The sequence below is a fragment of the Aquarana catesbeiana genome, linkage group LG10, assembly GCF_042186555.1.
Source record: "Aquarana catesbeiana isolate 2022-GZ linkage group LG10, ASM4218655v1, whole genome shotgun sequence".
Lineage (NCBI taxonomy): Eukaryota > Metazoa > Chordata > Amphibia > Anura > Ranidae > Aquarana > Aquarana catesbeiana.
In genome coordinates, this window is record NC_133333.1 from 188626789 (window position 1) to 188652941 (window position 26153).

Consider the following 26153-nt stretch of genomic DNA (forward strand, 5'->3'; position numbering starts at 1 on the left):
TTGTATCAGCATCAGGGGCTTGATAGCTGCTGATCCAAGACTGATTCATTTTTATGAATGTGAGTCTGTGGATAGGCGCACTCTTTGATCCTTTACAAACCCTCCAGCAGCACTGAATGTGCGTTCAGAAAGCATGCTGGATGCAGGACAGGCCAGTAGCTCAATTGCATATTGAGCAAGTTCTGGCCAGTGGTCCATCCTCAAGACCCAATAAACAAGTGGATGCTCTGTTGGAAAGGTCTCCAAGTCTGCTCTTGCCCCTAGATATTCCTGCACCATATAATGCAGATGCTGGCAATGGTAGCTTGAACTGATCAGGTCTTGGTGCTAAGGATTGAAAAATTGTTTAAAGGCATAGGTCAGCCGGCCACCTTCTCCAACGCTCTTCCACTGACTGAACAAAGCCTCAGTAACACGTTGTCCAGCACCAGGAAATGGTAACCTCCCAGGGCCTGGAAATGCGTTACACAGACCTTTCTTCAAGGCCTCTTGAAGAAGTTTCATCCTCTGCTCCCTCTGTGAAGGCAGGATGAGTTCTGCAACTTTACCCTTGTAACGTGGATCAAGAAGGGTTGCCAGCCAGTAATGATCCCTCTCCTTGATACCACGAATCCTAGGGTCCTTTCTCAGGCTTTGCAGATTCAAGAAGGCCATGCAGCGTAAGTTTGCAGAGGCATTTGATTCTGAGTCCTCTGGGTCACTAAGGATCACATTATCCGTAACTACTAGGAATGAGCCGAACACCCCCCGGTTTGGTTCGCAGCAGAACATGCGAACAGGCAAACACCGTTAAAGTCTATGGGACACGAACATGAAAAAGTGCTAATTTTAAAGGCTTATATGCAAGTTATTGTTATAAAAAGTGTTTGGGGACCTGGGTCCTGCCTCAGGGGACATGTATCAATGCAAAAAAAAAGTTTCAAAAATTGCAGTTTTTTCGGGAGCAGTGATTTTAATAATGCTTAAAGTGAAACAATAAAAGTGAAATATTCCTTTAAATTTTGTACCTGGGAGGTGTCTATAGTATGCCTGTAAAGTGGCACATGTTTCCCACGTTTCCCATGTTTACAATAGTTCCTGCACAAAATGACATTTCTAAAGGAAAAAAAGTAATTTAAAAGTACTCGCGGCTATAATTGAATTGTCGGTCCCGGCAATACACATAAAAGTCATTGAAAAAAACGGCATGGGATTCCCCCACAGTCCATTACCAGGCCCTTTGGGTCTGGTATGAATATTAAGGGGAACCCCAAACCAAAATTTAAAAAAAAAATTGCGTAAGGGGTCCCCCAAATTCCATACCAGGCCCTTCAGGTCTGGTATGGATATTAAGGGGAACCCCATGCCAAAATAAATGGCGCGGGGGTCCCCCTCAAAATCCATACCAGACCCTTCAGGTCTGGTATGGATTTTAAGGGGAATCCCACGCCAAAATAAAAAAAAATGGCATGGGGGTCCCCCAAAAATCCATACCAAACCCTTATCCGAGCACGCAACCTGGCAGGCCGCAGGAAAAGAGGGGGGACAAGGGAGCGCCCCCCCTCCTGAACCGTACCAGGCCACATGCCCTCAACATGAGGAGGGTGCTTTGGGGTAGCACCCATAGCACCTTGTCCCCATGTTGATGGGGGCAAGGGCCTCATCCCCACAACCCTTGCCCTTGCCCAGTCCTTTATTAAAAAAATTAAAAAATAAAACTGTCCCACGTAGTCTTCTACTTCTTCTCTTGCTCTGCCGACAGACCGAAAAAAGGAAAAAAAAAACCACGACCGACCCGCCTACATGGGAGGCACCCATCGTAATGACTGTCCTCTCAGGTGACAACTCTGTTATAACTGAGGGCAGGGCCACACGGTGACGTCGCCGGGTGACGTTGCCCCCTCTGATGCACGGGGACATCCCTATGGCTTCCCTATAGCATCAGAGGGGGACAGGGCCATCCGGTTACGTAACCGGGTGGCCCCGCCCCCTTTGATGCTACAGGGAAGCCATAGGGATGACTTTTTTCCTTTAGAAATGTCATTTTGTGCAGGGACTGTTGTAAACTTTGCGCCACTTTACAGGCATACTATAGACATCCCCCAGGTATAAAGGAATATTTCACTTTGATTGTTTCACTTTAAGCATTATTAAAATCACTGCTCCCGAAAAAACGGCCCCTTTTTAAACTTTTTTTTGCATTGATACATGTCCCCTGTGGCATAACCCAGGTCCTCAAACACTTTTTATGACAATACCATGCATATAAGCCTTTACAATTAGCACTTTTGATTTCTCCCATAGACTTTTAAAGGGTGTTCCGCGGCTTTCGAATTTGCTGCGCACACCTCAAATTTTTTGCTATTCGGCAAACAGGCGAACACCTGATGTTCGACTCGAACTCACATTCGACTCGAACATTGGGCTCATACCTAGTAACTACCTCCTCCCAGCCACGTACAACTAATTGGGTTTATGGGGACTGAAAACCATCCCTTGAAGATTGCTGCTGATTGTTATCCTCTACATCCATGCTGACACAATCCTCCTCCTCCTCCTCTTCTTCCTGTGTGTTTGATGGACCCACAGGAATGCTATCTGGATAAAGGGGGCCTTAAGAGGAAAGGATGTCCTCCTCTTTCTCCTGTTGTTCTGCCTCAAGTGCCCTGTCCATGATTCCACAAAGCGTGTGCTCCAGCAGGAAGACTAGAGGGACAGTGTCACTGATGCATGCATTGTCACTGCTCACCGTTCTTGTGGCCTCCTCAAATGGTGACAGGACACTGGTTGGGCGAAAAGAAGCCAAGCTCCCCTGACCATGTCCTGGTGCCATACTTGCACAGGTACTCATTGATGGCCCTCTGCTGTGTGTGCAGCTGCTGCAGTATTGCCAATGTTGAGTTCAACCTGGTGGGCATTGCACAAATGAGGCAATTGGTGGGCAGGTTGCATTCCCTTTGAATGTCAGCCAGCCGAGCACTGGCATTGTATGACTAGCGGAAATGACCACAGACTTTTCTGACCTGCCTCAGGAGATCTTGTAAGCCTGGGTATCTCCTCAAGAACCGCCGCAACACCAAATTCAGGACGTGTGTCAAACATGGAACAAGTTTGCCCCTGAGCCTGCCCCTGCAGAGCTGACAGAATCTCTGCCCCAGTGTGGCTCCTGTCCCCAAGGCACACCAACTCAAGCACCGCATGGCATCTTTTAGCCTGACTGCTTGCGTAGCCCCTTAAAAGCTTATGGAGCACCGCTGGTTCAGAGGACAAGCCTGCATAAGCGGCCATAGAGGATGAAGAAGGGGGGGAAGAGCTGTGGTAGAATCACCACTAGCATTTTGAAGGCGCGGTGGCGGAACAAGCTCCGACAACACTGGATTCTGTCCTGCATCCTTCCCAGCTGCCACCAGAGTTACTCAGTGCACCATGAAGGAAAGGCAATGTCCCTGCCCATGCCTGCTGGACCATGAGTCAGCGTTAATCTAAACCTTACTGCTGACCGCCCTGTCCAACAAGGCCAAAACATTGCCTTCCACATGCTGGTAGAGAGCCAAAATGGTCTTCCATGAAAAGAAATGGAGTTTTGGAACTTGCTACTGAGGTACAGCACATTCCACAAATTCAAAAAAGGGGGCAGAGTCTACCAGCTGAAAAGGCATCAGTTTCAGTGCTAGCAATTTGGCCAAGCTAACATTTAGACACTGAGCATGTGGATGGCTGGGACCGAATTTCTTTTTATGGTTCAGCAACTGGGGTAAGGACATTTGCCTGCTAAAATCAATTGGTGGTGTACTGCTAGCAGATTGACTGCAATGAATTGGGACCCCTTTTGCTATACCTTCATTCTTCTCAGTGCAGGTTTTTGAGAGGACTGGAGGTATAGTAGGGTTGGAGATCTCAGATGAGGAGCAAGAAGAAGTTCGCTTTTTCTTTGATGTGGGTCATTCAAGTGCTGTTGCCAACTGACTGCATGGCAGGTCGTCATATGTCTGGTCAAGCATGTGGTGCCCAAGCAGCTGCTGTTCTGGCCATGCTTGATCTGCTTCAGACATAGGTTGCAAACAGAAATGGTGCGATCTGCTGCACACGTGTCGAAAAAGGCCCACACAAAGGTACTTTTAAAAGTCAGCGGGGAGTCAGCAGCAACCTGCACCTGCGGAGCTCTGCGGTGTGATGCCCTTAAGCTGCCCCCTAGAGGACATCCTGCCTTGTTGGAGTTGTGCCTCCTCCTCACTTTCCTCCTCTCTTCTCTCAGGCACTCAAGTACAGTCAGTGACCTCATCATCCTCTCCCTCCTCGTCACTGGAGCAAACTTGGCAGTATGCTGCAGCTGGGGGAACATGACTGCCAGTTTCTTGTCCTTCTGTGGCACCCCCTCTCTCTAAGCTCACATTACTCCCTTCCTCAACCTGGGAACCAACATCAGAGCCTTCAAATCGCTGCACATCCTCCAGCAGCATATAACCATCTCTGTGGTCGAATAATTCTAGGGACTCCTCCGTGCATGATGGTGGGGCTACGGAAGGAGTGACTGTGGACAAGGAGCCAGTGGAATAGGCCACTTTGGCAGCTGCATTGGAAGGCAAACTACTATGAGCCTGGGTGACAGAGGATGAGGAGGATGAGGACGGCTTTGTTATCCACTCCACCAACTCTCCTGCATGTTGTGGCTCAATAACACGGCCAGCAGCAGCAAATCCCATCAAACCCAGCCACTGTGCCCATCAAACCCAGCCACTGTGCCCATCAAACGCAGACATTGTGCCATCAAACGCAGCCACTGTGCCTTAAAACGCAGCCACTGTACCCATAAATTGCTACCATTGTGCCCATCAAATGCAGCCGCTGTGCCCATCAAATGCAGCTATTGACAAGAAAATTAAAAAAAATTGGGATTTGTTTTTACCAAAAAACATTTAGCAGAGTACATATTGGCCTAAATTTATGAAATTTGTTTTTTTTTCAATTATTGGATGTTTTACACCAGAAAATAAAAATATTGGGATTTTTTTTGTTCATACCACAAAAAAAAAATACCACCAAAAGAAAGCTCTATATATGTAGGGAAAAAAGGGCGTCAATTTTGTTTGGGTACAACGTTGCATGCCCCCGCGCAATTGTCAGTTAAAGCGGCGCAGTACAGAATTGCAAAAAGTGCTCTGGTCAGGAAGGGGGGTAAATCCTTCCGGGGCTGAAGTGGTTAAACAGGGATCTGGACAATGCCATACACAGTAGTGTTTGAAGGAGAGGGACTGTGCACTGTGACATGCTGTGTATACAGTGGGGAAGGTGCCTCAGTGTAGCACACACACAGGCAGTAGAGATGTACAAACACACACTGACAGGTTAAGCCCTCTCCACCCCTCCTCTCCCATCCTAAGGACTCTCATGGTCCCCTCACAGCCGGGTGTGATTGTTCCAGCATTCCAAGCAGGCAGGTTAGGGAGAGGGGGAAGTGGAAAAGTGAGTGAGAGGAAGTAACAAGCTGCACACACACTGCTGGCTTCATTATCTCACCTCTCTATACAGTACACTTGTTCCCCCATGCCTCACCTGACTTTATCTTAGCTCTAGAGCAGAGGCTGGCCATTCCCCCTTCCAGACACTTACTGTGTGATCGTTGTGGTGACATCCATCGCTGCTGCCGGTGTTCTGCCGAGAAAGTTCCGCTCGGCGTATAAGTTCCCCCCTCTACTGCGCCTGCGCAGTAGGTATCGGCGGAAATAGCCGAAGCAGAACAGCTGAAAATCAGCTGTACACGGCGCCTGTAAGAGGGCCCCTCGCGGGCTCGCTTCGCTCGCCACGCTTCGGGCACGGCCTCGCTGCGCTCGGCACTTTTAGATTCCCCCTCTAGGTCCACTTGGATGGTGGGGAAGGAACCAGGACCCAGAGCGCAGGCGCCGTGTACAGCTGATTGAAGCATTTGAGCTTCGGCTATCTCCGGCGGCTGAGAGTAGTATGTACAGGGGGGGAACTTATCCGCCGAGGGAACATTCTCGGCAAGACACCGGCTGCTCCAGGGTAATTCAGTCCCATGCTGTGAAGGGTCAGGCGTTCCGGGGAGGTGAAAAATGAGTAGAAACTCCAGCATGTTTCTACGCGAAGCCCAGTCCACAGCACAGTGAGCCGAAACCGGAAGTGACTCAGAAAAAGGACCGCCCACCCTCCTCTAGTCCCCGCCAATAAAAATAATGAACAGGTGGCCAGAAACAAATACTTGAAGAGTGGGAGTGTTTGCGGGCGCCTGTACACGCCCTTAACACGGGCAAATCAGCTTCCCATAGACTGCCGTGTCTCCGGCGCCTGGTCACTCTTAAAGTGACACTTTTTTTTTTGTGAATAGCTTGGGGGGGGGGGGTGGCGCCCATGCACCCCCTATGGACGGGACACCACTGGAGGAGACACAGAGGGGGAAATCACAAACTGTTTGCTAGGTGCTGATTCTGCTGCTGCCGTTTTAATGATTGCTGAAAATGTCTATTTATTTTTACATTGAGCCACTGACACACTCACAGTGTATTCGACCTGTGGCAGATTATGAAGGTATGATATAGTTTTTTTTTCCAGGGATAGTTAGATGCTGTTGGTGATTACTGAAAATACCTCCATGTACACTGAGGGATAGGCTGAATTCCTTATTAATGGGCAAAACCAAATTTCTATATACTACACAATCTTATTATGAATTTAGTAGTAAAACAGGGTAAACTACTTGCCAAATCACTCAGTGTGTAGGCAGATGCAGTCTGCTGACTCCATCACAGGGGGCACTCCTCCACAGTGACACCGCAGCTGGAGATGAAGTCAAGAGGAAACCAGTTCCTCTATGGTTTCCTGGGTCACTGGGGAGGCCCCCAAATGAATGCTGTCACCCAATGGGAATAGAGACAGGTACCTCGTCTTTTAGGCACAATATTATTGGCAGGGAAAGGTCCCTGACAAGGAGGGAAAGTGTAGTCGCAACTCCTTTGTACATGTTCTCTCTTGTGCACTGAACTGTCAGACCGCATTCAATTCTCTCTTAACAGTTGCTGTCAAGCCAGCTTACACCTGTCATCTCCACAGCGTTGGAAACCGTGAGTGTTCCCGGTTGGGCAGGTGTCCCTCTGGATTGTTGCTAACTGTCATTACATTACTTCAGTACAAGTTTTCCATTGCACCTGTCTGTGTGAGTTACTGCCGCTGCACACTACCTACTGTACACGTGACTCTCACCTGCATTCATATATCCCATCCAAAACTTTCCCAGAAGTACTAAAAGTGAATAAATCTGAAGATATTGCTATCTTTATTTATTTTTTTAAACTTCTACAAAGACTCAAATAACCTTTCCCAACAAGCCATAAGCAAATCCACACAGACAGGCTATTGATACATATTAAGCTAACTCAGGCCTTCCCCAAATATCTGAATCCACCAGGGGCTCCTTGGATGATGCCCTAAACTGACACAACATACGCAGGGACCCTCAGGGATATGAAATCTGGCAAAGCACCTTGGCCTAATGCCTTGACTTTATTATACTATAACACTTTCCAACCAAACCTCATCCCTTGATTTGTCAAGGCCCGCAATTCCCTTCCTAAGGGAAATGCCTTAATCACAGATATTCCTTTGGGCTTACATTTCTGTTATCCTGAAGGAAGGCAAAGATATGACACAGTGCAGTAATTACATTCTATATCTTCACTGTATGTGGACCTAAAATTGTTTACAGAGATGCTGGCTAATTGCCTGGTGCATCTGTTGCCTTTCTTCATTCATTCATTCATATATAGTGAAGAAAAGGATAACACGCGTCATGTATGCAATCTCAAACAAGATATTTGGGGGGCACACCCTAAAAGATGCATTAAAGATGGTGCAGCCATAAGACCATACAGCAGAAGAAAATATTACGGCACACACATGCAAAAAAGACATTTACCTCCAGCAAGCCTAGTTTAAAACACCTAAAGGTGTTTTAGGTAATATTTTCATCTGATGTATGCAATCTCACACACTTGGCTCACTCACTGGACCTTCCCATACAATTTATCTTGGCTGGCAATGAAAAAGCCTTTGATTGAGTGAATTTGGAATTTCTCAAATGTACTTTCATCCATATAGGCTTTACTCACACCCAGTGGCAGTGGTTAGAGAACACAAGGTGATCTCCTCTGACTTCTCATTTATTCATGGAACACATAGGGGCTGCCCCCCTATCCCCTCAAATGTTTATACTAACACTGAAGCCCCTCCTTTGCCACATTAGGACAAATTGAAACATTAGGGGACTAGAAATTACCAGAACTCAGCATAAGGTTGCTGCCTAACGGAGTGTGGTACAATGGAAAAAGAAACAAACTACAATATACTATCAAACTGTTGTGACAATAGCCATTTTTTAAGACGTTGAGGTCTGAAGCTTATTTTATTAAGAGTACAATTTCCTATAGGTTTTAGATCTGTTGTGGCTGCTATTCTGGTTACTTTATGCCTTTTTTTCTAGTTGTGATATTCAGATTGGGGTGCTGCTGCTGGTGTACTTAACCACTTTAACATCAAATTGTTTAACCCCCTTTCACACTTTGGAAAATATTCAGTCATGCAATGCTGTATCCAAGCGAATTTTATATCATTTTTTTATAAATATAGAGCTTTCTTTTGATGGTTTTTGATCACCACTGGGTTTTTTATTTTTTACTATAATGCTTTTTACTATAAAAAGACCAAACATTTTGAATTTTTTTTTTTCTTAGTTTCTGTTATAAAATGTTCTAAATAAATAGTCTATATTTATAAATTTAGGCCAAAATGTATTCTTCTACATTTCCTTGGTGAAAGAAAAAAAAAACAAATAGATGTATTCGGTTACTTTTATCTGGTGAAAATAAGAAAAACCTAACAGATGCATATTATTTAGTCTGTGTAAAAGTTATAGAGTCAACAAACTTGTATAGCAGTGATCAAAGACATTGTTGCTGGCTTATGGTGGTGACAGTGGGACTGGAAATATAGCTTAGTGTATTATCACTTATTGCAGTTCCCATTACTAAAGTCCACACAACCCTAGCTTACTGGTACAAGGCTGCACCCAGGAATGCCATATTCAGTGGCAGGGTGGATTTTATTTAAATCAAGTTGATTTAAATCACAATTTAAATCATGATTTAAATCACAATTTAAATCATGATTTAAATCACTACTAAAAAGGCTTGATTTAAATCAACTCAATTTAAATCATAATTTTTAAAGAGCAACTGTCATTTCTGTCCCGCAGAGGCTCCTTCTCTGACCCGCTGTTGACTCATCAACAGTCCCATTCACAACAAGGTGAGGGACGTGGAGGCAGCAGGTGAGTGGATGCCCACTAACAGGCGCTGCCATGATGGATCTGAAATGACAGGTGCTCTTTAAATGTAAGGACTTATTCTTTCTGGTAGTTAGAATCTTTAATATTTGCAAACAAAATTAAGGTTTCCTATTTAGAATAATAAGCTGTCAGGTTAGTAAAACCACAATATCAGAACCGATCAATCATACAGTTTGTAGTGTACATAATTTTGCAAAACAATGGGATAAAGGAATATCCCTGAATTTTGTTTTTCTCATGGTTACTGTGAAATTCTGTGACTGCATCAATGCAGTGCATGTTATCTCAGCTTGCAGAGCTTGGATTCATTAAATGAGTTTACCAAAAATGTAAATATTGCAGAAAATACAGCCTCATGTTACATAACTAAGCTCCATTTCTTACTGAATAAACAACATTTTTAATGCATCTTAACAAGAAAATAGATTTTTACTCCAAAAGTATTTTATTAAAATAAATTTAATAAACATTTAAAAAAAAATTGATTTAAATTAAAAAAATCAGTTTTTTTTATTTAAAAAAAAAAAAATCATTGATTTTTGTCCACCCTATTCAGTGGTCAGAAAGCAGGACCGGTGCAAGGATTTTTGACACCCTAGGCGAAATGTAATTTTTCCTCCCCCTGGCTCCGCCCCTGACCCCACCCTCTTTGCCAGTGTTAAAGTGGAGTACCACCCAAAAATGGAACTTCCACTTTTTGGATTCCTCCCCCCCTCCGGTGTCACATTTGGCACCTTTCTTTGTCCATATATTAAAAGTCAGCAGCTGCAGTATTTGTAGCTGCTGGCTTTTAATATTTTTTTTTTCAGCGGACCTCCACTTTAAATGGTTTGATTCAACTGTAACTGCTTCATCTGCAAGACAGCTTGTTCTTTTGAAAAACAACACTTACTAGCAGGATCACCAGGTGAAAATAAAAGAGAAAACCTAAAAACAAAACGAATGCAGCCACCCATCTAAGAATAAGAAAGCTGCAGTATGATAAATATTTTTCTTTGCTTTAATACCACTTTAAGTGAATGAAGTAATTCAGTTATACATCAATGTATAGGTAGATGGTGGAAAGGAAGGAGTTTAACAAACAGACAGGGGTAAAGATACTTCCAGTGCTGACAAGGGAGAGAGGAGGGGCATGGAGATTAAGAGAGGTTGGCTTTGGAGGAAGACTTCTCTTTTCTGAGAAGTTCTCATCTTTGTGATCAGGCTCTCAAGCCACTCATGGGGTAACTGAGGGCAAAGTTTACTATGAAGTCAATGTGCCGGAGAACCTGCCTCTAAAAGAAGGCTGTATAGAGGTTTATTTGCTCCTTGTGGGTTGGTCTGTTTACCTGTCAGCTCCTCAGCTGGGTGAAGATGACTTATCCTTTTGCTTATTACAGCTGAGGTTTGAAGGTCACCAGTGCATATTTTGAAACTTACAGGGAATCCTTTGGTGAAAATGATGTGGTTGGCTGCCTTGCTAACCTTATTGGTGACTCTATGGAAATATATTTCTCTAAAAATGGCACTGAATTTGGGCAGGCTTTTGTTACAGAGAAGAGAACACTGGGAAAGCAGGCATTGCTGCCCTATATTGTGTGCAAAGGCTGCACTTTCCAGGTGAACTTTGGACAGAGGGAGGGCTCTGGCATGTTCCACCTGATAACTTCACATTAATAAAAGAGTGTGCAGATGAGGATTGTCACGGAACGTCCCACACTCCGCTTGAGTGCTTCCGTCATATACTACTTCCTCCCAGTCTGTATACAGATATCCCAACCTCTCTGAGCACAAACAAGGCGACACTTGCTTGTTGCTACCATGAACTCACTTTATTCAGAACCAGAATACAGTCTTATATACACAGGAGAAGATTACTCTAACAATACAAATGTAACCTAATTAACATGAGCTAATTATCTAATCCTTTATACAGCCTAGGTGACTGAGACATGACCTTTCCCCCAGACTTGTGGGCACCGAGTTTCATACAGTTATATCAACACAATGCAGTCGTCCCGTCTCTTACATTGTATAGAGGACAATGTCATTAGCTCATTCAATTAACATAAACACAGGTTGATGACACCAGCATCTCCTCACAGGATGTGTCCCAACAGAATTAATCCATTGAAAATCCAGGGCCCATAATCAAAAGGCAACAGGCTTGCATACAGTCCTCTCCAACAGCCTCTGTCCCGGCTAGGTCTGTGACATTTCTCCCCTTTCGGCAGGAGACTAACACAGGAGGAGACCCCAGATGGGTTGACTCCGAAGTTAGTCCATAGTTCCAGTCCTCTACTGCCTGTACCCACACAGTACCCCAAACAAATTGTTCCAAACAGAGTATTACTCACCCAGCCAACCTCTGCCTCTCTCAGAGAACATATCTGCCGCTGGGGAGAGGCCTGGACTGGCTCTTCTCCCTGGAATCCTTTCTGCCGCTGGAGAGAAGACAGGGTGTCTGGGCTCACTCTGTCATGCTGTTGGGGATCGGGGCCGACTGCCCACCATCCCTGGAGTATACAGGTGGAGACTGAAGTCCCATCCACCTTCACAGGAAATCCATCCTCTGTTAGTTGAGGGCAGAGTCCAGCAGTCCTCGGCCCTGTTGCCAGCCCTTCTGCTGGACACCCCACACCATCTGCTCTGGCTACCTGTTGGGGAGGGAGGCCGACTGCCCCACCTCCCTGGAACTCTGTAGTTGTTGCAGGTGATGGCCAGAGGTTGGTAGCACTCTGCCCGGTTGCCGGTGCTTCAACTGGGGAAGTTCCCTGTAACTCCACAGATACTGCTGTTGGTGCGGGACAGAGCACAGTGAAGCTCTTCTGCTGGAGGCTCATCAGGTTGTTCTTCCTCAGCAGAAAAGTCTATTAAATCCCCTACCTCTATAACTGGTGTCTGTGGATAGAGGTTCACCATCTCCTGTCCGTGGAACTCAGAAGATGCCATCAGTGCTGAGCAGAGCGCAATGAAGTTTGGCCCTAATCCCAACTCTTCTGCTGGGGGCTCACCCGATGGTTCTTCCTCAGCAGAAAAGTCTATCAAATCCCCTGTCTCTGCAACTGGTGTCTGGGGATGGAGGTTCACCATCTCCTGTCCATGGAACCCAGAAGATGTTATCAGTGCTGGGCAGAGGTTAGCAGAGCTCTGCCCTGTTGTCAGCACTTCAGCTTTGGGGATGGCAATCTCCAGATTTTCCACTGCAGATTCTCTGGCATGCTGCTGGACAGGCACATTCCTCCATCCAAGATCATCCCATGCAGAAACAAGATCAAGGTCAGTCAGCACTTGCTGCATCCGCCATAAGACCTCCGCCTCCATAGCTGTGGGGGCAGGTTGGCAAAGCACACTATTGCTCTGCCACATTGCCGACTCTTCAGCCAGGATTTCAGGGTTGTCAGCTGGTATTTCCTGATAGTCCCAGGCAAAGGGAGCCCAGCCCTGGCACTGAGCAATGTCTAGCAGCCGTCTGTAGGCGATCTCTAGCTCCCATTCCTGAATGGCCAGAAACTCCAAATCTTCCTGTGCCCAGTGCACTTCCGAAATGTTCAGTAGCCCTTCTCTGAAATCCACGATTTCGTCCACCCGCCGCTCCAAATCACTCCCAAAGTTAGGGTCCCCTGTCAGCTTCACAAACAACAGTCCCAAGCCGCCGTAGCTTAAGCCTTCCGTTGGGCTGTCATCCGCTATCCAGGGACATGCTTGGGATACATGCCACCGGAGGGCTCTGTAGCTCTCATCCAGCTTTATCTCTGCCCAGACCAGCCTGCTTAATTCAGCTGTCTGCTTCTTGTGTGGTTTTTCTCCCAAAAACCGCACCCGCAGTCCGTACTGCGACCAGTACCTTTCCTCGATGGAGGGGAGAACTTTTCCCTGGTGTCGCTGCTCACGGGCTAGCGCTTCCTTCCAGAGTTTGCAGCGAATAGAATCACACCATCCCAGCAGGACCTGCTCCGATACTGGTCCTCTGTGCTGTATCTGCATCTCTCACAACCTCCTTCTGAATTCCTCATCCACGGCGGCTGGTATCTGTACCTCTCCTCTCCTGCTATCTGGACCTTGGATCCAGATGGAAGTTTGGATGTCCCAGACTGCAGGAAGCTTTCCCGCTGCTTGCCACCAATGTCACGGAACGTCCCACACTCCGCTTGAGTGCTTCCGTCATATACTACTTGCTCCCAGTCTGTATACAGATATCCCAACCTCTCTGAGCACAAACAAGGCGACACTTGCTTGTTGCTACCATGAACTCACTTTATTCAGAACCAGAATACAGTCTTATATACACAGGAGAAGATTACTCTAACAATACAAATGTAACCTAATTAACATGAGCTAATTATCTAATCCTTTATACAGCCTAGGCGACTGAGACATGACCTTTCGCCCAGACTTGTGGGCACCGAGTTTCATACAGTTATATCAACACAATGCAGTCGTCCCGTCTCCTACATTGTATAGAGGACAATGTCATTAGCTCATTCAATTAACATAAACACAGGTTGATGACACCAGCATCTCCTCACAGGATGTGTCCCAACAGAATGAATCCATTGAAAATCCAGGGCCCATAATCAAAAGGCAACAGGCTTGCATACAGTCCTCTCCAACAGCCTCTGTCCCGGCTAGGTCTGTGACAAGGATCTTACAAGGGCACCATCACCACCAAAAACAAATGAGGAGTGTGAGGTGTTGCTTAGAGTTCCAGGAACTGGAAAATAACATGGGCTGAAAAACATTAAGGAAAACCCAAACAATTCCAGCATCTTTTGTGCAGATGCTCTGCTGCCACAACTGAAGACAGAAGGACCAGATCCCCCTGAAGAAGATGAGAAATCCAAGGCTCATCTTGCGCAGGTAGCAACTCAGTGTTTGATCAGACTGGTGCCACTAGATTAAATGATCAAAATGAAGAAGGCGCCAACCTATAATTGGTTAACATATAACTGCGCCCCCTTTAAGTGTGAATCACACTATCATAAGTTTCTGTAACCCACTTTTTCTTGTAAGAAATGAGTTGCAATGTGAAGTGCTCAAAAGATGTATACAACACACATGCCATGTACACACGATCGCACATTCCGACAACAAAATCCATGTCTTTTTTCCGACGGATGTTGGCTCAAACTTGTCTTGCATACACACGGTCAAACAAATCTTGGAAATTCCAATCGACAAGAACGCGGTGACGTACAACACATACAACGAGCCGATAAAAATTAAGTTCAATAGCCAGTGCGGCTCTTATGCTTGATTCCAAGCATGCGATCGGAATTTCCGACAACAGATTTTGTTGTCGGAAAATTTGAGATCCAGATCTCAAATTTTGTTTGTCGGAAATTCCAACAGAAAATGTCTGATGGAGCCTAAACACGGTTGGAATTTCCGACAACAGGCTCCCATCGATCATTTGTTGTCGGAAATTCCGACCGTGTGTACGCGGCATTACTGTGCATAAAGATTATCTGAAAATATTTTTAGATCAATAATATTTTATCAAAAGACATAAAATTGCACCAATATGATGCTGTGACCAACACACAAAATTAACCCAAAAGGGATTTTTTTTTTTTTTTTTTTAAAGGAAAAGCGATACACATACTGAAAAGCAATAAAATAAAATTAAAAACACAGTCCACTTTGCTGCAAAGATAGTCACTGGCTTCCTGCAGGAAGAGAAATTATAAATCATTGATAGGTGTACTCTGTACAACTCTGCAAAAAGCATTGTTTCAAATGATTTCAAGGTAAAGCTGTGGTACTCCTCCTCAGTGATGAAGAGTGGAGGAAAAGGTTGGAAATTTGCAAAGAGAAGGAAGGAGAGATTGTCCCTGAATATGTGCTCCTGGAAATGAGAGCCAACTTTGTTCTCCCTGCAAAGGGTGATTTTATAGAAGATGTTCTGTATGCTGAGGTGGGGTTAGGAAGAGAGAGAGGTTGGAGGGGGTCAGTGGAAGTGCACGCACTCACTTTAAAAGCTCCTGGGGGCTCTCATGTTCATTCAGCAGTATATCGGTGTGGCTGTCGACTACTTCTGTTTAATCTTCTCGCCCACCTCCCCTTCACAAATGGAACACACGAGCAGAGAGGGAGGGGCGAGAGAAGGGATGTGTGTGAAGCTTCTCGGCTGTAGGCATGCTGGAGGTAGAGTTGGACAGAGCAGTGTAAGGAATGGATCCTCTCCACCTAGGATGGCTACACTTCCTGAGCCATCACCTGCACTGTCTACACACAGTGCCAGACAGAGAGCAGAGGACTGAGCGGCCATCGGAGGAGGGAGGGGGAGGAGAGGAGCAGGTGGATGGGTTTTCTGGAGACGAGAACTAATTTCTGCACCCCTCACTTACTTCTCCCGCATGCTTGTCAATTTTGCTTCCCCACCTTCTCCCTCCCAGGGGCCATGGCTGCGCCCTAGGTGGCAGTGTGCGCTAGACGACTGCCTAGACTGCCTAATGGTAGTACTGACCTTGTCAGGAAGGACAGGGGGCTGAAGAAAGGAACAACAAAAGAGTTCAGGTGATTCTAAGAAAGCAATTGTCCAGGGGAGGGCTGGGACTGGTGTCTCACAGGAATGTAGTCAGTTGAACGTACAGATGGGTCAGTTCAGGCAGCAGGCAGAGACATGGTCAGCAAACAAGCATGGAGTGGTGACATCACCTATAGGTTCCTATGTCCCATCTGTTGTTGGCGCTCCCTCCTCTCCCTTGCATACACCACTGGCTCACACAGGGAATAACATGACCAGACAGCCTGAAAATAGGCATTTACATCTTTTCTACACAGGTTAGCCATCATAGGCATTAGGAGTGGGATTTTATAATATTTCAGTAAGGCCCCTTTCACACTGGGGCGGGAGCAGCGGTAAAGCGCCGCTATTTTTAGAGGCGCTTTACCATCATATTTGCAGAGGTATTCGGCCACTAGCGGGGTGCTTTAAACCCCCGCTAGCACCTGAAAAGGGGTTAAAGCCACCAGCAAAGCGCTGCTGCAACAGCGCTATGCCGGCGGTATAGCCGCGCTGCCCATTGGTTTCAATGGGCAGGAGCAGTGGAGGAGAGGTATACACACCACTCCTTCACCACTCCTAAGATGGTGCTAGCAGGACTTTTTTTACCGTCCTGCCAGCGCACCGCTCCAGTGTGAAAGCCCTTGGGCTTTCACACTGAAGAGACAGGAGCGGCTCTTTCAGGGTGCTTTGTAGGCGCTATTTTTAGCGCTGTAGTGCCTGCAAAGCACTCCAGTGTGAAAGGGGAGTTAATGGGAGCTACATATGTCATATTTACATTATAATACTTGTTGCAGCACCGTGCAGTTGGGATCAATACCCAATAGGGTTTTGTATTTAACCTTTTTGAAATGTTCTATGTATATTTTGGTATATCTATATATAAATCAATATATATATATATATATATATATATATATATATATATATATTCAAAAAGGTTAAAAAAAAAAGTCCCAATCACTGGTGCTGCCAGAAACCTCAACCTCATTGTGCAAATAAAGCAATTAAATAAAGTACAGAAATTTTCATAAAACAATTCATTAAATACAATAATTCTAAGATAGTCCTATTGGGCAGTGAATCCAAATCACCAGTGCTGCAAGAACACGCAATTGTGCAAATATATAAATAAACAAACTAATTCCATATAACAATCAATAAAAAGCATCCAAAAAACATGGCTATGAATTAACATTTTATTGATAATTATATAAAATGAGTTTGTTTATTTATATATTTGCACAATTGTGTGTTTTTGCAGCACTGGTGATTTGGATTCACTGAGAGAGACATTGGGTTTAGAGAGACAGTGGAGCTGAGGGAAAGGGGGAAGGAGGCTGAGAGATGACGAGAGAGACTGCTAGCCCTACCTTCCATGCCAGTGTGTCTCCTTTGATCCTTCCAGCGGCTCCCTGGCAGCGTGCCCATCCTCTGGGTCCCCAGTCAGCCTTTTCCCGGGCCTCATTTTACTGTGAAGAGGAAGTTCGAGCAGCTCTGGAGGCACGGGAGATGCTGCACCCACAGCTTCTCACCTCTTGGGGGGCGGGGTCAAGGAGGAGGCGGCCGCGGTGGAACTATTCTCACGACTCCTGGGCTCTCAGGCCAATGTCCATTCTGTCCTCGGCTCGGCCCCTCGCTGATCACTGCCTTGAGAGAGATCCCCCTGCTGCTCGCCCGCACCGCAAGTTCGGCCGCTGTTGCTGGACAATGTGGACTCGTCATAAGTTTATTTTATCCCCGTGCTAGACGATCCACACTCATGACAGCGCCCCTCTAAATTGTGCGCCCGGGGCGGTGGCACCAACCGCACCCCCAACGCTACACCACTGTGGTGGTGATCAGGAACACTGTTGATGGCTGCAGTGGTCTAGTGACACTGGGATTAGTGTGACAATGATCAGGAACACTGTTACTTGCTGCACTGGTCTGGGGAAACTGGGACTGGTGTGGCAGTCATCAGGAACACTGTTGCAGGCTTGCACTGATCTAGTTAGAGTGAGACTTGTGTAGCGGTGATCAGGAACACTGTTGCTGGCTTACACTGGTCTGGTGATACTGGGACTTGTGCATAGCAATCAGGAACACTGTTGCTTGCTCACACTGGCCTAGCAAAACTGAAACTTGTGTATCAGTGATCAGGACCACTGTTGCTGGCTTACACTGCTCTGGAGAACTTGGGACTGGTGTGGCAGCAATCAGCAACACTGTTGCTGGGTGCACTATTCTGGTGACTTTGGGACAGGTGTGGCAGTAATCAGGAACACTTTTGCTGGGTTACATGGGTTTGGTGACACTGGAACTGGTGTGGTGGCGTCACGGTGATCAGGAATACTGTTACTGGCTGCACTAGTCTAGTGACACCGGGACTGGTGTGGTAGTGATCAGGAACACTGTTAATGTCTGCACTGGTCTGGTGAAACTTGGGACTAGTGTGGCAGCAATGAGTAACACTGTTGCTTGTTTACACAGGTTTGGTGACACTGGGACTTGTGTTGCAGTGATCAAGAACATTGTTGCTGGCTTACACTGGTCTGGTGACATTGGGACTGGTGTGGCGGTGATAAGGAAAACTGTTATTGGCTTATATTGGTCTGGTGATACTGGGACTTGTGTGGCAGCAATCAGGACAACTGTTGTTGGCCTACACTTGTCTGGCAACACTGGGGACTAGTGTGGCAGCAATCAAGAACACTGTTATTGGATTACACTGGTTTGGTGACACTGGGACTTGTGTGGCAGTTATCAGAGACACTGATCTGCTGTGTTCAATGGACATGGTAAACACAGAGCGCAACTGTAACATTTTTGTTTACCCTCCCGAATCTAGAAAGCTCCTGACCAACTATTTTAATACAGTAGCTGGGCAGGGAGTGCCTAAACCAAGCAATAATGTAAAAACATAACACCACATACAGCCTAAAGGTTAGGGTGACCACGTTTCCAAACTGCCATTCAGGGACACCCCCCCCGTCCCAAAAAATTATGATTTCAAAACTCTCGCCGATGAGGGTTTTAGAGCAGCGGTCCCCTGACCTTTGGACCGGGGGGGGGGGGGTAGGTTGGGGGATGGGAGAATTGTAGGTGATGGGAAATTTGGCAGCGGGTGATTTGTCAGGTGAATGGCTGGTGTTAGCACTTAAATCATCCCGACACCATGCTTGATATGGTGTCAGGATGATTGAAGCACATTTTTTCTATTACTACATTATAATATATAATGAAATAGTTCAACTCACCATAATGCAGAAACAGTGGGAACCCTAAGCTTGTCACTTGCCACCAGATGTAGCTTGCCACTTGCCCGCGTCGCTTGCCACCAGATGAAGCTTGTCACTTGCCACCGTCACTTGCCACCGTCACCTGCTGCCAGGTGCAGTATGACACTTGTCATTGTCACATGCCACCAGATGCAGTGTCACTTGCCACCCGCAGCCTGCTCACTGTGCAGTGTCACTTTCCACCCACAGCCTGCCAACTGTGCAGTGTCACTTGAACTTGCAGCATGCTCACTGTGCAGTGTCACTTGCCACTGCAGCCTGCCCACCTTAGAGTGTCACTTGCCACCGCAGCCTACCACCAGTCTAACACACTAGTGCCCTGGCCTCCCAGGGAAAGTGAACACCCCCCGCAGTGGCAGTGTGGCACAGGGGTTGGGGAGTCCCCTGCTTTAAAGCATGCTGGAGCCCAGAAATGATAAAGGAGGTTTGTGCTGGTGGATATCCATGGTGGAGGCGGAGCCTGCTCAAGCCTGGAGAAGATAGAGGAGGTGGGTGGGTGCCAGACATGTGTGGTGGAGGCGGAGCTGACCCAGAGATGATAGAGGAGGTTGGTGGAGTAGGCATCCATGGTGGAGGCGGAGCCGGCCATACAGAGAGCACTAGGCGCAGAGGAGGAGGTAGTTAACTCCTCCTCCGCTTTGAATGCAGGGCAGGGAGTCTTGGCCATGACATCACCAGTTGCTAGACGGCAGGCGGAGGCTACAGCCGCCTGGCGTCTAGCAACCGGTGATGTCATGGCCATAGCAACAGTGGTTTGGCCAGTAGAAGAGACTCTCAGGTGATGGTGGAGGCGGAGCGAGCGCCAGCGCTATGGCGGGGTTTGCTCCTCTGTCAGCTTCATTCCGGGACACTGCATTGTCCCAGAATGAAGGAGCCCAGGACCTGGGACAGACCTGCTGATTGTGGTACTGTCCCAGGCAATGGACATGTGGTCACCCTACTAAAGGTATCTGGGTTTGAACCTGCAGGAAAACAAACCTAGGCCTAGTCACTCTTGATTAGTAATAGTTCTCCTCATCTTATTTTTGCTTCTTGGTGTGGCTGTACCCTCTATGACCCCCTAAAGTGTCTTCACAATCAGTCGCTATACATTTATATCATATTTGATATTTCAATAGTATTTTGGTACTATTTTATATACCTAAGTCGTATAAAATGCCATTCCCTGGCTCTGTTAAATTACATCACACTTCTTGTTCACTTTTAAAAACTCTCGGAGGACTTAAATTGTTTACATCTGTTCTGCTGGGAAGGTAATTATTGCCACTTCAGTATATCTTTTTTAACACCAATAAATATAGTACAGTGTTTGCATTTGATGTCAAGGCCAACATTTTGCCTAATCTTCGGTCTGCTCAAAGTTTTTTGAAAAATGAGTCATTCACGCAAATTGTATCTGTCATTACATTTAGCTTGTTTCAAAACTAGCACAAGCTACACTTTCAAATATTGCACTTGTCAACTTCACTTAACTACATGTACCCTGTTCATTAACTAGTTGCTTTGAAGACCTATAAAAAGTAAGTCACATTCAGTTTTTCAATAAATAGGCCAGTGAAACTTTCCTTGTTACGCAATCTCTTATCATAATATTTTAAATTTGAACATCTTATTTTTCCAGTGGGGGATCTATGCAAACATATATAAGAGTACATATTAAAAGGAATAAAATATCAAACTACTTTGTTGTAACCTAATAATCATGAATGCACACCAACTTATATTAAATAAATGTGTATGAATATATATATATTGTAGGTAAATTTGAAAAAATATGTTTTTTGGGCAGAATATATTTAAGAATATTTTATTTAAAGTAAACCTGTGATAGAAATATGGAAGCTGTCCATATTTACTTGCTTTTAAGTGTGCAGTCTCTGAGACTGCCATCCTAATTCTGGCTTTACTACCATGTAGGTGTAGTACCCTGGTGTTTAAGGAGGGCTGCTAGAAAATTTAGTTTGCCAGGCAGTAGTTGCCCTGGTTAATTTCTAGGAGATCCACTGAATCCTCTCTAGTTCTGGACTTGCTGCACCTTCTCTCTTCTGTCGCTAGGTGGCGTTATGCTGGTGACATTAGATAGACAAGGGCTTAGTAAGGTCAGGTTATGAATGGATGGGGTGTCTCAGCCAATAGGCAGGGGTTTCTTTAAGCCCCTTGGCCTGCTGGGAGAGCCTATTTATTTGGGAGGAGTCAGGTGATCGGCGTTCTATGCCACCCAGATGGCTTTCTGGGTGGACATGTGTTATGCTCGTCCAAATCCATTTTAAAAAGAGAGACCCTGTCACATGGAGTCATTCCGCCATCTCATCCACATTGTCCCTGCTTGGAATGGAACTCTGAAAAAGGTATCTCAAACCCAGATTCGGTATCAGAGGAGAATATATATGTATATATATGGACCATGCCCCCAAATCGAAGAAAATGAGGGGGCTTAGTCCTGGGTTGGAGCAAATCACGTGTACTGGGGCCTATAGAACAGGAATCTTGAAAAAGATGTAATAGAACATGTGTATGACTACAAAGAAAAAAATTTAAATAATGTGTATAATTATATCCATAGTCCAAACCAGATAAACTTGTGGACAAACATACCTGCAACAAAGATTGCATCAAAAATTGCTGGCAACCAAGCTGGGATGGACACAAATATCCGGGGAGGCTGGGGAAAGATCCAATCACTATTACCTCAGAAAGCTGTTCAAAAACCCAATTTGGGAAAAAGAAAAAAAAAAAAAATGAAATGAGCATCAGTAGCTGTCCTAATCATTAAGTTTATGGTTTATGCTGAAATAGTCCAGAGGGAAGATGTAGGAAAGAGTTTAGGTATAACATAAATCTGCAAAAGACTCACTGTGAACGTGTTAGGTCTCCTTTCAGCAACTCCGGATGTGTCCACCTGTTGGCTGTGCCTGTGTGCCTGTGATATCTAAGTGTTTATATGCAGGCTGAACTAGGGTGTACCACTCATCATGCCAGACATCTGAGCAGCTGGAAATCAGATTCCATACAGGCCCCCTGAGCCGCGTCCGTGTCGGGCCTTCCCACAGCAGGTGTGCGACGTGACATCATGCCCACGCGCTGTGGAATGCAACGTGCACGCAACCCAACACAGCGGGAGTGACAATGTTGGTGGAATACCATCTCACTCCTAAAAGGACACTCAAAGAGTGACCCAGGACTAAGCCCCCCATCCCTTTTTTCGGTTTGGGGGCATAGTCCATATATATATATTCTCCTTTCATACTGAATGTGGGTTTGAGATACCTTTTTTAGAGTTCCATTCCAAGAAGGGACAATGTGGATGGGATGGCGGAATGACTCCATGTGACAGGGTCTTTCTTTTTAAAATGGATTTGGACGATTTTATGTATGTGGAATTGAAATGCAAGTCAATAGCACCTTTCCTTATGGGCAATGCAATTTGGGTTAAATATGTTAAATTGATTGTTGACCATTTGTATTTTATAGATGACATATTTCCTGTTATTCCCTGATGAAGGAGACTATGCTCATCACTGAAATGCGTTTGGTATAGGATTTCTGTATCATCAATTTTCACAATTTTGATGTTTCCATGTCCAAATTTTGTCTAACATTATATGTATTTTTCTATAAAGTTACTAAATAAAATTATTATTTTTTCTATACTGTTTGTTGGTAGTACCTAAAAAATCCCACCCGCAGGGGTCCTTCTCTATTCAACGCTTCAATCTTCACCCAGTCTTCACTCCGGGTCCGCATCCTCCAGCCGCCTGATTGGCTGCCCCGTGATAATGTCAGTCCCACACATGCTCATGGAGCTTTGAAGGGACGGCATGGGCATACCATCCCTTCAGAGCGCATGCAACGGTGATATCACTGGCTGCATGAAGTGTGAATATCTCCTAAACCGTCACGGTTTAGGAGATATTCATAGTTCCTACAGGTAAGCCTTATTATAGGCTTACCTGTAGGTACAAGTCTACAGAATCGCTTTACTTCCTCTTTAAGTCTAGTACACAAGGGGCGAATGTCGGGCAACATTGGCTGGTTCAATAGAAACCGGCTGACATTTGACCTGTGTGCATGGAAGCTGATCCATCAGAAGCCAGCCGTTCGTCCAATGGCTGAGAGAACTGACTGGAATGTTCTGGTGGGGATGGGGGCGTCCCCCCGGTCAGAACACAATAGAACAGCAGGGGAAATCACCATACTAACATTGGATTTTTAGTACAGCAGCTCCGACCTGAGCTGTGAGGTTTTCTTAGCTTAACCCAGCGGGTTGAACGGAAAAAAAAAACTAGTAGTGCGTACTAGGCTTTAAACCTTATATGATATTTCAGTGATTTGATCTGCATCTACTTTAACAAATTATGCTTGAGTTCTTTGAATTAAAGTGCTGAGGTACATTTTCTTATGTGTCCTGCCTGTGTGACCCCATCTGTACACCCAAAAATCATTTTAAGGACCAATATCTGTCTACAACAACCAGGTGTAATTATCCAAAATATGCAGACCCAAACAAGGCAGGTTTGTTTAATAAAATAAACATTTCCTAAAAATATATAATATTTTATTGAATAACAAATAAGCAGATGCACAGCAGTATGTGAGATGTGAGCTGCTCCAACATCTTGGTCAGCAAATGTTTTCTTTTGCTAAGAAAATATGCCAGTTTTTGTGATCCCGAGGGCTTCAATTTGGGAAATGTTTGTATTGCATGCTGGTGAATACCAGTAGCCTCTTTAATAAAAAAAAAATAAAAAAAATAACGGTTGATGGGAAAATGTTAGTGTAGGACCACCCAGGCTAAGAACATTATGCTAAATATGGGAGGATATTCTGTGAATGATTTTTATGAGTGATACCATCTATTAGACTGCACAGTGTGCTCTAGGACAAACACAAGAGGGATTGTGTCACTAATCTCTGTCTTGTCACAGCTCATCATTTTAGATGTCTCTTCAAAATGGGTCAAAATGGTGAAGGCATTCTAGACAATGAGCTTGTAAGGGTAGGATGATGGGGTGGTGATCACATCCTCCATGTTTCCCTCCAAGCATGGGTCATATGAGAGATCTACCCCAGGGTGGGTTCTTTGGGCTACACCAGGCATTGAAAGGGGTCACTAACCCTTGCATGTTGGGTAACACTTCGCCTGAAGGTGTGCTCACCAATGCCTGGGACCAGGCGGGAGCCACGGTCATGTGAATGTTTAAGGCGGCCTCCCACATGTGTGCAGTACCCAAAGTACAGAGTTCCTCCTTAAGCTGCTTCGTCCCATGTCCTACACATTTGTACTGAAAAAAAAAACCCAAAACACTTGTACTGATGAGTGTGTTTGTTGCATTCAGAGGGAGAGGCTAAGTGTCATGACTATACTCACCGAGGCCAAGATGCCGAGAGCGGCTCGCCCTTACGACCACGCGCACTCGAACCCCTGGAAGTGATACAGGGAGTTGAGGGCACGCGGAGGCACGGGCTTCCGGTAGTAGCAGGGTTCAGAAGAGCCTGAGGGAAGTCCGGGTTGCCGTTTGGTACCGAAGAACTGAAAGACAAGAAGTTAGATCCGAACCGGGGTATCAGGCAGAGCAGAGTCCGTTAATCAAGCAGAGGTCAGAACCGGGGTATCAGGCAGAGCAGAGTCCGTTAATCAGGCAGAGGTCAGAACCGGGGTATCAAGCAGAGCAGAGTCCGTTAATCAAGCAGTGGTCAGGGGTATCAGGCAGGCAGAGTAATCCGTGGTACAGGCAGAGGTCAGGGGTATCAGGCAGGCAGAGTAATCCGTGGTACAGGCAGAGGTCAGGGGTATCAGGCAGGCAGAGTAATCCGTGGTACAGGCAGAGGTCAGGGGTATCAGGCAGGCATAGTAATCCGTGGTATAAGCAAGGTTCAGCACAGGGTCAATAGGATAGACAGGAAACAGCAGAGGTACAGGGAACAGGGCACAGCTGGCGACAAACCAGCAACCCGACTGGGTGCTGGAGCCGTCAGATGTAGCCCTCCGGCGAGCGCGTCAGCGTGACGTGCTACCGGGCACCCGCACGGGCCACGGCGCGCACACGGGGACCGCCGTGCACCCGCGCACGCCGCACCATCGGGCCGCGAATGGGTGTACGGCGTAGCGCGAGTCCACCGCGCATGCGCCCTGAAGCCCGGCGGACGGAGGCGGCCTGTGCCTCCTGACAGTGCCCCCTCCTAAGGGCGGACACTGGACGCCCAGGCTGGACATCAATTCCGGATGGTCTCGATGGAAAGCTTGAATTAAGCGTGGTGCATGCAGGTTTTTTGCGGGTTCCCAAGAATTGTCCTCAGGTGGGTATCCCTTCCACTGGATCAAGTATTGCAGTTGTCTGCCCTTCTTCCTACAATTAAGGATGGACTCCACCTCAAACTCATTCTCTCCATCCACCCTAATTGGTGGAGGAGGAAGTTCTCCTCTTTCTGGAAAAGTGCTGTCCACCACGGGCTTCAACAAGGACACATGGAAGACAGGATGGATCCTGTACGTTCTTGGTAATGCTAGCTCCATAGCCACAGGGTTGATAATTCTCTTGATGGGGAAAGGACCAATGAACTTGGGCCCCAGTTTCCGAGATGGCACGGATAGTTTAAGGTTGGTGGTGGATGGGGGGCGGAGCCGGCAGCCAGAGCTCATGGACGTGTGAGAGGAGAGCTCTGACACACCGGGTGTTATCAGCGGCTCACAGCGCACCAAAACCAGCAACAAAGCACATCATTTAAGAGAGGAGAGCGAGGGACACACAGCGGGCATGATGTTTAAGCGTAAGGAGAGAGAGGCACCCCGAAAATTAACAGATTTCTTCCGCCCTGCTGAGGGCCGAAAAATCCAAGATGGCGCCGGCTCCGGGAGCCGTTCGTCTAGCTCCACAGCACAGTCACACAGCAATCCGACGCCATCCTCGGGTGAGTCACATTTAAATGACAATCCCTTGTCATCCTCCCCATTCTGCAGCCCTGTTAAACAAAAAAGGAGGCTTGGGGAAGGAGGGGAAAATGAGGATGAGGCAGGAGCAGCAGGGAATGAAATGGATGAATCATCCACACA

General features: G+C 46.2%; 1 pseudogene; it reads left to right on the forward strand.

The window, feature by feature from the left end:
• Positions 1–10389: 10389 nt before the first annotated feature.
• LOC141109871 (heterogeneous nuclear ribonucleoprotein U-like protein 2) lies at positions 10390–22624 on the forward strand (annotated as a pseudogene).
• The last annotated feature ends 3529 nt before the right edge of the window (positions 22625–26153 follow it).